The 12,297-nt window shown below is 44.8% G+C and overlaps 2 protein-coding genes across 2 annotated transcripts in view; one reads left to right on the forward strand and one right to left on the reverse strand.

The window, feature by feature from the left end:
• The window catches only part of cnpy3 (canopy FGF signaling regulator 3), a 184,814-nt gene that overhangs the window by 55,261 nt on the left and 117,256 nt on the right, over positions 1 to 12,297 (reverse strand). The window lies entirely within an intron of this gene.
• Positions 4,041 to 12,297, forward strand: part of LOC129702355 (cytokine receptor common subunit gamma-like) — a 41,595-nt gene continuing 33,338 nt past the window's right edge. The window contains exon 1 of the mRNA XM_055644123.1: positions 4,041 to 4,135. The gene's annotated coding sequence lies outside the window, so the exon portion shown is untranslated. The remainder of the gene's footprint in view (positions 4,136 to 12,297) is intronic.

Genomic DNA, 12,297 nt, shown 5'->3' on the forward strand with positions numbered 1-12,297 from the left:
ATTCTGAGCTGTGTCGCGAGACAAGATTAATAGGTTAAATGAAAAACATTCACAGATATGCTCAAAGCCTCCTTTTAGGCTTTAGAAATACAGCGCGGAAACTGGCCCTTCGGTCCACCGAGTCCGTGCCGACTAGCGATCCCCCCCCCCTGTACACTAGCAATATCCAACACACTAGGGGCAATTTACAATTTTACCAAAGTCAATTAATCTACAAGCCTGCATGTCTTTGGAGGAAACCGGAGCTCCCAGAGAAAACCCACGCAGTCACAGGGAGAACATGCTTACTACGTGCAGACAGCACCTGGAGTCAGGATCGAACCTGGGTCTCTGGTGCTGTAATGAATCAACTGTACTGCTCAAAGTGGAGAAAGAGCATTCGGGATTAGTAGTGAAAAATTCAAGACCGTGCTTTGAGAACATGAAAGCCCTACATCAGGAGCAAACTATTAACTTGCTGCCCTCATCCACAACCACCTGGCCCATGTGTCGAAGAGTCTGGGACTCCTGACATTGGTCTCATAGCCACCTCAGAATCCACAAAACTAATGCATTTATGTCATCCCCATGTTCCCCTTGAATCTAGACCACTATTTTGTCAGATAACAGGGAAAGCATACAGTGCTCCATAGGTTAGAAGTGATATTTGTACCACAACAGATGAGCTGAAATGTGTCTTATAAAAGAACAACCATTGGATTGTACCCAGTTTAAGACATTATTTGATAAGAGTCATAGTCACACAGCGCGGAAACTGGACCTTTGGTCAAACTCAGCCATGCCGACCGTGATGCCCCATCTAAGATAGTCCCATTTGCCTCCAAATCTTTCCTATCCATGTGCCTGTTCAAGCGTCTTTTAAATATTGTTATATTTTCTGCCTCAACTACCTCCTATGGCACCCCATTCCATATCCACCTCCGATTCCTATTAAATCTTAACTTCTGTACTCTGATTTTTGATTCCCCAACCCTGAGTAAATGACTCGGTGCATTCACCCCATCTATTCTCCTTGTGAAATTATCCACCTCTGCAAGATCACCCCACAGCCTCCTGTGCTCCAAGGAATAAAGTCCTAGCCTGCCCAACATCTCTATGCTCAGTCCCTCTAATCCTGGCAACATCCTCGAAGATCTTTTCAGCACTATTTCCTCCTTAATTTCATCCTTTCTATATCAGCATCCTTCCTATGGCAGGGTAACCATAACTAAACAGTACTCCAAATATGGCTTCACCAACATCATGTACAACTGTAAGATAATATCCCTTCTGCATGCCGTACCCTGACTAATGAAGGCCAATGTATCAAATTTATCTACCCATACTTGCACTCCAAGATCCCTTTGCTCTACAACACTCCCAGGGCCCTACTATTCACTGTGAAAGTCCTGCCCTGGTTTGACTTCCCAAAATCTGCTCCACGTTTTAACCGACCCAACCTTTCCTTCACGCTCAGGACCATGAGTCCTGGCAGCATACTGGTAATGTTTCTCCGTATGTTCCAGCTGCAAGGCATCTTTCCATTAACAAAGTCACCCAAACTGAACACAATAGTCCAAGTGTTTAGGAACGAGCTTCTTGCTCAACTGTAAAAGAAGTTGCAGCTTCCATACTCAATTCCTTGACTGATGAAGGGCAACTTGCCAAGTGGCTTCTTCACCACTTGTCCACCGGCAATGTCCCTTCCAGAGAACGATGTGCTTCTATTCCGACATCCCTCTGCTCTACGCCACTCTCCATTTACTATGAAGGTCCTGCCATGGTTTCACTTCCTAAAATGCAACCCCTCGCACTTCCATGCATTAAACTCTTGGATCCATTCCTCAGCCCACTACCGCACCCACTTTCATGTCATCTGCAAACTTAAGGGCCTGTCCCACTTGGGAGACATTTGGGTGACATTTAGGCGACAGCCTAAATAGAGGTTGTCGCGTGGTGATGCGGGCGTGACGCGCGGTGAGGCTTGTAGTGATGCGCGGTAACGCACGGTGTCTCCCTGTTGCCCCAGGAATTTGGAATGTTCAATATCCTGGGGTGACATTTGGTTGTCCCATCATGTCGTGCGCCCGGTCACACGCTGACCTATGCTCTCCTGTGGGTGACGCCCGGTTAGGGTCAGGGTTAGGGTTGGGGTTAGGGACCACAGATGGGCTGTAAAATATTCTTCCTTCAATGCATGGATTTTGCATATTAATATATTAAAATTTAGACAATAAAATCAATTATGCAAATGAACAGATGTCTGAATCGTTCAGTTTTATTTACAGATGTATTGGTCCGCTTCCAGATCCAATCACCGTCTCTATAACTTTTCACAGGGATGGATTCAGTGAGTGTAGACTGAACGGTCCTCTTCCCTCCACCCCCCTTCCCCACTCCCGCACCATCCCTCATTCTCCACTCCCCCCTACCCTTCTCCCCTCCCCTCTCCCCCCTTCTTCCCTTCCCCCCTCTCCCTCCCCTTCCCCCGCGCCGCTCGTCCCCCCCTTATCCCCTACCCCCCCCTCCCACCCCCTTCCACCCCTCGCCCCCCCTGCTACCATCCTCCATCCCCCCCCCCCCCACTTTCCCCAACGACCCCCCATTTGTGGACCCAGCCTGCAACCAGCGATCCCACGCATACTATCCTGCACATGCTAGGGACAATTTATACAAACTTTTAATTTGCACAATTGATTTTTTTTGTATTAATTTTTAATGTATTAATGTTTAAAATCCATGCATTGAAGGAAGAATATTTTACAGCCTCAACCCTAACTGGGCATCACCCGCACGGCAGCATACGTCAGTGTGTATGTCATGCAACTTGACGGTTTTACGGGCGTCAGTTACTGATGCTCCGCAGTTGCCGAAATGTCACACAAGTGGGACAGGCCCTTGATTAATCACGCCTTGTACATTCTCACCCATAATTAGCTTTCCTGCTCCCCCACTCTCACTAAAGCAGTAAACTGCTTGCATTAATAACATTGACACTGCTAAAGCCCTCTTTTATTATCCCTACAGCTGAGGGATGATTGAAAGGCAATACAGATACATGTGATGCATCTGTTCCAATGACTAGCAAGTAATTGTCTTTTTATCACATTTTACATCTAACTAAAATATGGTTAATTGTTATATGGAGTCATAGAGTCATACAGCTACCAGCTACACTAGTCCCACCTGCCCGCATTTGGTCCATATCCCTCCAAACCGGTTCTATCCATGTACCCGTCTAACTGTTTCTTAAATGTTAGGATAGTCCCTGCTTCAATTACCTCCTCTGGCAGCTTGTTCCATACACCCACCACTGTGTGAAAAAGTTACCCCTCAGATTCCATTAAAATCTTTTCCCCTTCACCTTAAACCTATGTCCTCTTGTCCTCGATTCATCTACTCTGGGCATGAGATTCTGTGCATCTACCCGATCTATTCCTCTCATGATTTTATACACCTCTATAAGGTCACCTGTTATCCTCCTAAGCTCCAAGGAATAGAATCCAGCCGACTCAACCTCTCCCTATAGCTCAGACCCTCTAGTCCTGGCAACATCCTCGTAAAATGTTTTCAGAAAGTCACATCAAAATCAGCTGTTAATCACTTGACTTTTTGTAGATCAGTAAGTATACATTCGGATTTCATAAAAACACTTTATTTTAAGCTAATGATAGTTTCTGAGCATGACTAATTGATATAATAATAAATTAACAGAAGGGTCTGAAGAAGGGTCCTGACCCAAAACATCACCTATCCATGTCCTCCAGAAATGCTGCTTGTCCTGCTAAGTTACTCCAGCACTTTGTGTTTTGTATAAGATTCCTGCACCTGCAGTTCTTTGTGTCTCCATTAACTATTGCCCCTTTGTCTGAATATGTAAATTCACAGTAGTTTGTTAGGGCTGTGGAGTTGTGGAAGATGCCGGGTGTGACATAGTTGCACCTACATTAGGGTGAACCCATAGGATAGATGTTATTTACAGTGATCAGAACCCCCAGGACCGCATAGGGGTGCTGTCCCTTGTTGTCCCGATGCATGTGAGGAGCACTGGCTTATCCCGGTGCTCAGTCCCAGTCTCAAAGGAAGAGGTGTGGCGATCTCAGGTTTCTTCCTGCAGTTCATCCTTGCCTTGAGAGGACATGGGAGAAACTACAAGGTACTGATTTGTCAACAGTGAATGTTAACTTAGCTGATATCAAATGGTAGACAGAAAGGATTTTAAAATTCAAAATGCCAGCGTTAATTCCTCACTAACATTGTGGCAGCATAGTGTGCTTCGCATTTTGAGGAAGAGCTATCTTTCAATGGTTAATCTTCCTGACGAAATTGCAGTTAACTGTGTTGCATCACTCATTCATGGGCATTCATATCATTGCACAACAGTCAAATGTACTGCATTTCACAGTGTAAGATAAACACCAACTGTATCCAGCTCTAGCAAAACCACATGTTACAGGCCAAGGCCTGGAAACTGGTTAATGCAATTGCTGCTTTGCAAATGTTAAGTTGTTGCCATGGTGAAATGTTCACACATCCCCACATGGCAAGTGTAATGCCCTCCATTGTAACCAGGCTAGAAAGAGCCATTCATGGCCTAAACCTGTTTTCTGAACTACAAGTGGTTTGAAGTTCATTGCCTACGTATGCAGGGGCACAGTCTCTAGATGAGAACCATTTCATATATTTGGTTGTGTAGAAAGGAACTGCAGATGCGGGTTTACACCAAAGATACACACAAAATGCTGGAGTAACTCAGCGGGACAGGCAGCATCTCCTGATCAAAGGAATGGGTGACTTTCGGGACGAGACCCTTCTTTGGACCAGGAAGGGTCTCTACCTGTAACATCGCCCATTCCTTTTATCCAGAGATGCTGCATGTCCCGCTGAGTTACTGCAGCATTTTGTGTCCATCTTCACATATTTGGTTGTCTTTGAAGGCATCTTAAACATGGCCAGCTGTATTCGAGTGATTAGTTTTTCATATGGCTTAACTACTGATCCTTGAGGAATGCTGACAATCACCACTAAAACATGTGCCCCTGTAGGCATGGCTGCTTGAGCTGGGAGCAGTGACTCTCATGGTTGCACAGGTAGCCTCTTGCTCACTCTCCCCTTCATACCTCATTGCCACATTGCCTCCCAATCTGTCTCTGGATCACTATAATGGAGGCAGTCAAAGCGCCATTTTCGCCAAGGAATCAGTAAGGTTCCTCCAGATGCCCATTTGATGGATAGTGAGCTCCAAGGGCCAATTTCAGGTGAACACCTATTGCAGGCAGCACGGTGGTGCAGCGGTAGAGTTGCTGCCGTACAGTGCCAGAGACCTGACTACGGGTACCGTCTAGGGGAGTTTGTATGTTCTCCCCGCGGCCTGTGTGTGTTTTCTTCGGGTGCTCTGGTTTCCTCCCACACTCCAAAGATGCCCAGGTTTTTAGGCTAATTGGCCTGGTAACATTGTAAAATTGTCCATAGTGTGTGTGAGATAGTTTTAGTGTGCGTGGATCACTGCTCGGCACGGACTCGGTGGGCCGAAGAGCTGTCCTGTATCTCTCAACTGGACTGAACTGAACTATGCACCAAAGGGGAAATTCCAAACCCCCACTCCAAGCATTACTAGACTAAGTGGGACCCAAGAGGGCTGATCCCCCAACTCAATATTCGAGCTCTCCACCAATTCCAATATTGGTGGTCAGTGGGGGGAGGCTTTCTGGAGCACTAGTATGGGTGTTGTGGGCCGAAGGGACTGGTTTCCAGAGGGCTAGTATGGACATTGTGGGCCAAAAGCATTCTTGGGCTGGCAGCTCAGTCACTCAGGGCTGAAGGGCTGGCAGCTCGGTAATTGAGGGCTGGTGGGCTGGCAGCTCAGTCACTCAGGGCTGGTGGGCTTGCAGCTCAGTTACTCAGGGCTGGAGGGCTGGCAGCTCAGTCATTCAGGCCTGGTGGGCTGGCAGCTCGGGGCAGTCGCTCGGGGCTGGTGGGCTGGCAGATCACTCACTCAGGGCTGTAGGGCTGGCAGTTCACTCATGGCTATTCCTTGAAATTCCATTTCAAACAGAGTGCAGGCCACCACATTCAATTTCATAGCATTTCAAGCAGAGTGCAGACCACCACATTCAATTTAATAGCATTTCAAGCAGAGTGCAGGCACCACATTGCCAAACCACCATTGCATTGTCATTAAGGGCTAACAAATCATTTATTGCAAATACATTGCAGACTCACAGTTCAGTTGATTCACAGCTTAGAATCACAGTTGTGGACTCTCCCTCGCAATCTTCCAGAGTGACTGACTCACGTTCAGGCTTCCAAGATTTTATAGTCCTGCCCACACAAGCCCCCCCCCCCCATAAGGAGCATTACCTTCATCGTGGTGATTGACAGGCGAGAGGACCAATCAGCTGATCTCAACATTTTTTAAACACTGGTATCTTTTTTATTTTTCATCCATCGAAAAATCCTCGGGGCTGCCTCAGCGAAGGAGGACTGTGAGTAAGATGGCCAAAAATCACAGTGAGATATGGTAGCGATTTTTCTAAAATCAATATACAGCGCAGACAGGAAGTGGTCAAGATGAGACTTTTAGTTATATAGATGTGGTGAGCAGACTCCAAACATTTGTAGTCTGGTTGGGCTTTCCCAATCCAAATCCATTGTGAAAATTACAGTGCTCTATTGTACAATATGGTTTAAATAGTGTGTGATCAGTACATCTTGACGCCAGCACATCTTGTAGAGCACGTGAATGAGCACAGCACAGCAGGATATGGAATTATTGCACGTAACTGGGATTAGTATAGTTAGGCATGGTGGTCAGCATAGATGAAGTGTGCTGAAGGGCCTATATTCAACGGTACAACACCATGACTTGATCACAGCCTGCAGTTTCACTAGGGTTGCAAGTTGGAAAAATGCTGGACAATTCCTGACTTTGCCAAGGTAATTCCTGAAAGGCAAGATTCTATAAAAACTCATTAGCATAAACTAGACTATAAAAATATCCCACAAATCTGTGTAATTCAGCAATCAGTGAATATATAGATACAAGGAACTGCAATGCTGGTATCTTGAGTAAAGTGCTGAAATAACTCAAAAACAGGCCCATGGAAGGACTAGGCAGACAATGTTTCGGGTCATGACCCATCTTCAGGCTGATTGATAAGGAATTGCAGATGCTGGAATGTTGTGAGTAACTCAGGTGGTCAGGCAACATCTCTGGAGGACATGGAGAGGTGGTGTTTCAGGTTGGGACCCTTCTTCTGACTGTTTACAATAAAGTGGGGTGGGGGGGGTTGACACTGGAAAAGAGGTGGGGGCAGGACAAAGCCCGGCAAGTGATAGTTGTCTGTCTGGGAAAGCCCATGTCGGACCCGAAACGTCACCCATTCCCTGTATCCAGAGATGCTGCCTAGCCCCCTGAGTTGCTCAAGCAGTTTGCGTCTATCTTAAGTGATAGCTGGATGCAAGTGAATGAGGTTTGACTGGCAGATGTGTGTACAAAGCCTTGAGATGAAAAGAAGGCAAAAGGATGTCGGATAAGAAGGGTAGAGGCAGAGAGAGCAATATAAGTAGAAGGGGATGAGGGAGAGGGAAAGAGGGTGGGGTAGTGGGAGAAATGCATGCGCACTAGACTGTGGGCTGGGGGCACAGGAAAGAGAGAGGTGTAAGTGTGAGGGTTTACTTAAAATCGGAGAATTCAATGTTCATATCATTGGGCTGTAAGCTAGCCAAGCAAAATATGAGGTGTTGTTCCTTTAGTATGAGTGTGAACTCTCTCTGACGATGGAGGGCTCCAGGGCAGAAAATATCATATCTGAATGGGAAGGGAGTTAAAATGATTAGTCATCAGGAATATGTATGTGTCTGGTATGGGGTATATAACACCCTAAAGAGGAGTGGAATGCCAGGAGATGAAACCTGTATTCTTGTACTGGCTGCCTGCAGGTCCGCGGCTGTACGGAACAGCGTTTCAGCGGACGGCATTAGCGCAGCTCCTAGCAGCGGTCCGCAGCGTTAGCGGTCCGGGTGGCACCTTTTCCCCGTCACTGTCGGCCCCACGCTGGAGTCGAAACGGGGCCCGCTCACCATGCAATACTTGCCTTATTTCTCATCACTTTTTCAATTGATGGTTGGTCACTGCATTCAATTATTTTAATAGTTTTACTGCAGTAAAACAGAGAAGACCCATATGTTGGTCACAACCCTGATGGATCACAATTAAATCATTGGCTAGCTTATTTGACCAGGAAAGATTAATAACATTTTTTTCAGAGTAATGTCCTTCCTGGAACATGGTGAACCACTGGCCCTGCTTCTGTGCTCTGTCGCTCAGTAACTCTAATCAATATGGTGTGCCACAAGATAGACACAAAAAGCTGGAGTAACTCGGTGGGTGGGACAGCATCTCTGGAGAAAAGGAATAAGTGACGTTTCAGGATGAGACCCTTCTTCAGACTGAGAGGGAAACGAGAGATATAGACGGTGATGTAGAGAGATATACTGTAGAACAATGAATGAAAGACATGTAAAAAAGTAACGATGATAAAAGAAACAGGCCATTGTGAGCTGTGTGCTAGGTGAAAATTATTTAAGGCCATAAAGTCATGAAGGGCTTGTCCCACTTTCACAAATTCTCCCGAGTTTTCCCCTTGATTCAAACTCGCAGAATGTTTGTAACGGGGCTGCAGGAGTTGGTAGATATATCGTAGCGGCTCGTTACGCCAGCCGTAGGTACTCGTGGCATCAGATAAGTCGGGCCTTTTTTTCCAGCCCGATAAAAAAATGTCCACGAGTGGAAAAAATGGTCGGGATGAAAGAAGTTGCAACTTTTTACTCGTAAGGAGGGCATCGAAATAGTCGTGGGAATTCGTAGACACACTCGTAGGGGTTTGTGAACATAATCGTGGAAGGTCGTAGGAGTTCGTAGGCTTCATTTTTTTTTAATGTCCTTTAAACTCGGCAGAGGTTTTCAATTAAGTCGTGAAAATGAGACAGGCCCTTAAGGAATAGGAGTAGAATTAGGCCCAACAAGTTTACTCCGCCATTCAATTGTGGCTGATCTATCTCTCCTTTCTAACCCCGTTCTCCTGCCTTCACCCCATAACCTCTGACACCTGTACTAATCAATAATCTCATTGATTTATAGACAATGACTCAAAAAGACGACTTTGAAGCTTGTACAACTGGGATGGAGGAGGGGTGGAAAGAGAGGGGATGCAAGGGTTAATAAGGGTTATTATGGCTTATCACAAATGGGTTACTAGTGCTTCCAGGAGACTGGGCATATTCTGGTAAGCAACATAAGTAGGCACCAGAGGCAATATTTGACAAGCTGCCACTGGAGCATGCCATGGGACTGCTTGCGACTAAGGTAATTCTCAAATTATTTCTTAAGAGCACTAAAGCGGAACAAATTGTTCCTACAAAGACATAAAGTGAGAACGATATTTGGGGTTCATCAATATCCATGCAAGGAAAGTCTCCTTATATCTCAGGTACACAAGAGACCGGAAAATAAACAAGGTCTTTATGATGTGGAAGAAAAGGGGGCAGAGAGGGGGACAGGGGGAGAATGATAATGGATAGAACAACTTGTAAATGTTTGGATAGCCTAAAACATCACCTCAAGACAGATACAGAGACATTAAATGTACCGAATGATGTACAGGATAGCAGAATGATAGAAAGTCTTGCTAGAAATCTACAGCTAAACCATCTGGAAGCTCATTGTTGATCTCTCATTACTGAGATAAAAAGGGAAAATGATTAACATTGGAGAACAGAAGCTCCAGATGGAATTGTGTCTTGGTGATGGATCCATATTCATCAGCTTGCTGTTGTTCCCCTTCCATGGCAACAGAGCTGGTCTTTATCTCATGAATTCCCTTAAGAAACATACAGAAGGTAGATGAAAGATTCTGAAACCATGCTCTTCTTCAAAGTAAATGCCTTCCTTTCCTGGATTGCCTTTCATCCTCTCCCCTTTGTCAAACCATATAGCGTTTTAAATATTGTGTCGACTTTGTACTTCTGATTGACTCGCTGAGAATGTTTTTGTCCCACAGAACATTCATCCCATTAATTTCCTTTAACGAATGGAGGATCTGGAGGCAACTTTCCTTCCATAGACACACAATGCTGGAGTAACTCAGCGGGACAGGCAACATCTCAGGATAGAAGGAATAGATGACGTTTCGGGTCAAAACCCTTATTCGAACAAGGGTCTCGACCCAAAACGTCACCCATTCCTTCTCTCCAGTAATGCTGCCTGTCTCGCTGAGTTATTCCGGCATTTTGGGTGTCATCGATATCAATAGACAATTAGACAATAGACAATAGGTGCAGGAGTAGGCCATTCGGCCCTTTGAACCAGCACCACCATTCAATGTGATCATGAAGAAGGGTCTCAACCCAAAACATCACCTATTCCTTCGCTCCATAGACGCTGCCCCACCCGCTGAGTTTCTCCAGCATTTTTGTCTACCTTCATTCCTGCCTTCTCCCCATATCCCCTGACCACTATCTTTAAGAGCCCTATCGAGTTCTCTCTTGAAAGTATCCAGAGAACCGGCCTCCACCACCATCTGAGGCAGAGAATTCCACAGACTCAAAACTCTCTGTGAGGAAAAAGTGTTTCATCATCTCCATTATAAATGGCTTACCCTTTATTCTTAAACTGTGGCCCCTGGTTCTGGACTCCCCAACATCAGGAACACGTTTCCTGCCTCTAGCATGTCCAAACCCTTAATAATCTTATACGTTTCAATAAGATCCCCTCTTATCCTTCTAAATTCCAGAGTGTACAAGTCCAGCCATTCCATTCTATCAACATATGCTTCCCGGGAATAGATGGGAATCCCAGCCATCCCGGGAATTAACCTTATAAACCTATGCTGCCCTCCTTCAATAGCAAGAATGTCCTTCCTCAAATTAGAGGACCAAAACTGCACACAATACTCCAGGTGTGGTCTCACTAGGGCCCTATACAGCTGCAGAAGGACCTCTTTGCTCCTGTACTCAACTCCTCTTGTTATGAAGGCCAACATGCCATTCACTTTCTTCACTGCCTGCTGTACCTGCATGCTTACCTTCAGTGACTGATGAACAATCAGTGTTAAAACGCATTTGTACTCCCTGGCTTTTGACCATGCCTGAGGCTTTGCTTCTGTTTGTGGTGTTTTTGATGTTTCTTTATTTTACATGTCTTTTCCTACTATTTCGTTTGATTGTTATTTTTGGTGTGTATTAACTTTTTTGTCAATGATTAGTGATGTACAGCACTTTGTTGCAGCTATGTTTGTTTTTAAAGTGCTCTATAAATAAAATTATTATTATTATTATTATTAACAAGGACCCCAGATCCCGTTGTACTTCCCCTTTTCCCAACTTAACACCATTTAGATAATAATCTGCCTTCCTGTTTTTGCCACCAAAGTGGATAACCTCACATTTATCCACACCCAGCCTTCTCATAGAATCCTCCTCACAGTTCACACTGCCACCCAGCTTTGTGTCATCTGCAAATTTGCTAATGTTACTTTGAATCCCTTCATCCCAGATCTCCAGTTTCTTCCCACACTCCAAAGAACTACCGGTTTGTAGGTTAATTGGCTTGGTGTAAATGTAAATTGTCCCTGGTGTGTGTTGGATAGTGTTAATGTGCAGGGATTGCTGGTTGGTGCGGACTCGGTGAGCCGAAGGGCCTGTTTCCATGCTGTACCTCTGAACTAAACGAAACAGTGCACTATTCAACATGTTATTGTTACAGGGCAATAGACATCTGACTGTATAACGGAACGTCCATTCAATATGGAATCAGGATATTAACCAAATGTCATTTAATCTATTCTATTCAAATCTAAAGAAGACAGCCTTCATGCAGTCTCTGTTGCTGTGGTTTAATAACTTGTATATTAAAACAACTGATCCTTAAGTAGCAATGAGAAACTTTATTTTCCATCACAGCAAAAACATGGTGTTAAGGGGAAAACCCATGTTGCTTTTACCGTAGTGTCCATGCATAATTAAAAGAAAAAATCCCTTAAAGGTCAACTGAAATGGTAAACTGCTTTGTAATGTAAACGTATGTCTAAAAGTTCATGCTATCAGTCATCACAGCCGTTTGATAAAAATAAGATGGCACATTAGCATCTTTACCTATTGTCGATGTTTTTTTTAAAAATAGTTTTTGCATAAACTTAGTATTTACAGACCACAAGCAAGTCAAGCAGCCAATCTGGGCCATGCGGGTGGATATTCTCCACTCAAACCTTCCCTCAACCTATTTAAATTGACCCAAAAAGCATAAAAAAAGATGCTAAA

This window comes from Leucoraja erinacea, chromosome 12, assembly GCF_028641065.1.
Source record: "Leucoraja erinacea ecotype New England chromosome 12, Leri_hhj_1, whole genome shotgun sequence".
NCBI classification, from domain to species: domain Eukaryota; kingdom Metazoa; phylum Chordata; class Chondrichthyes; order Rajiformes; family Rajidae; genus Leucoraja; species Leucoraja erinaceus.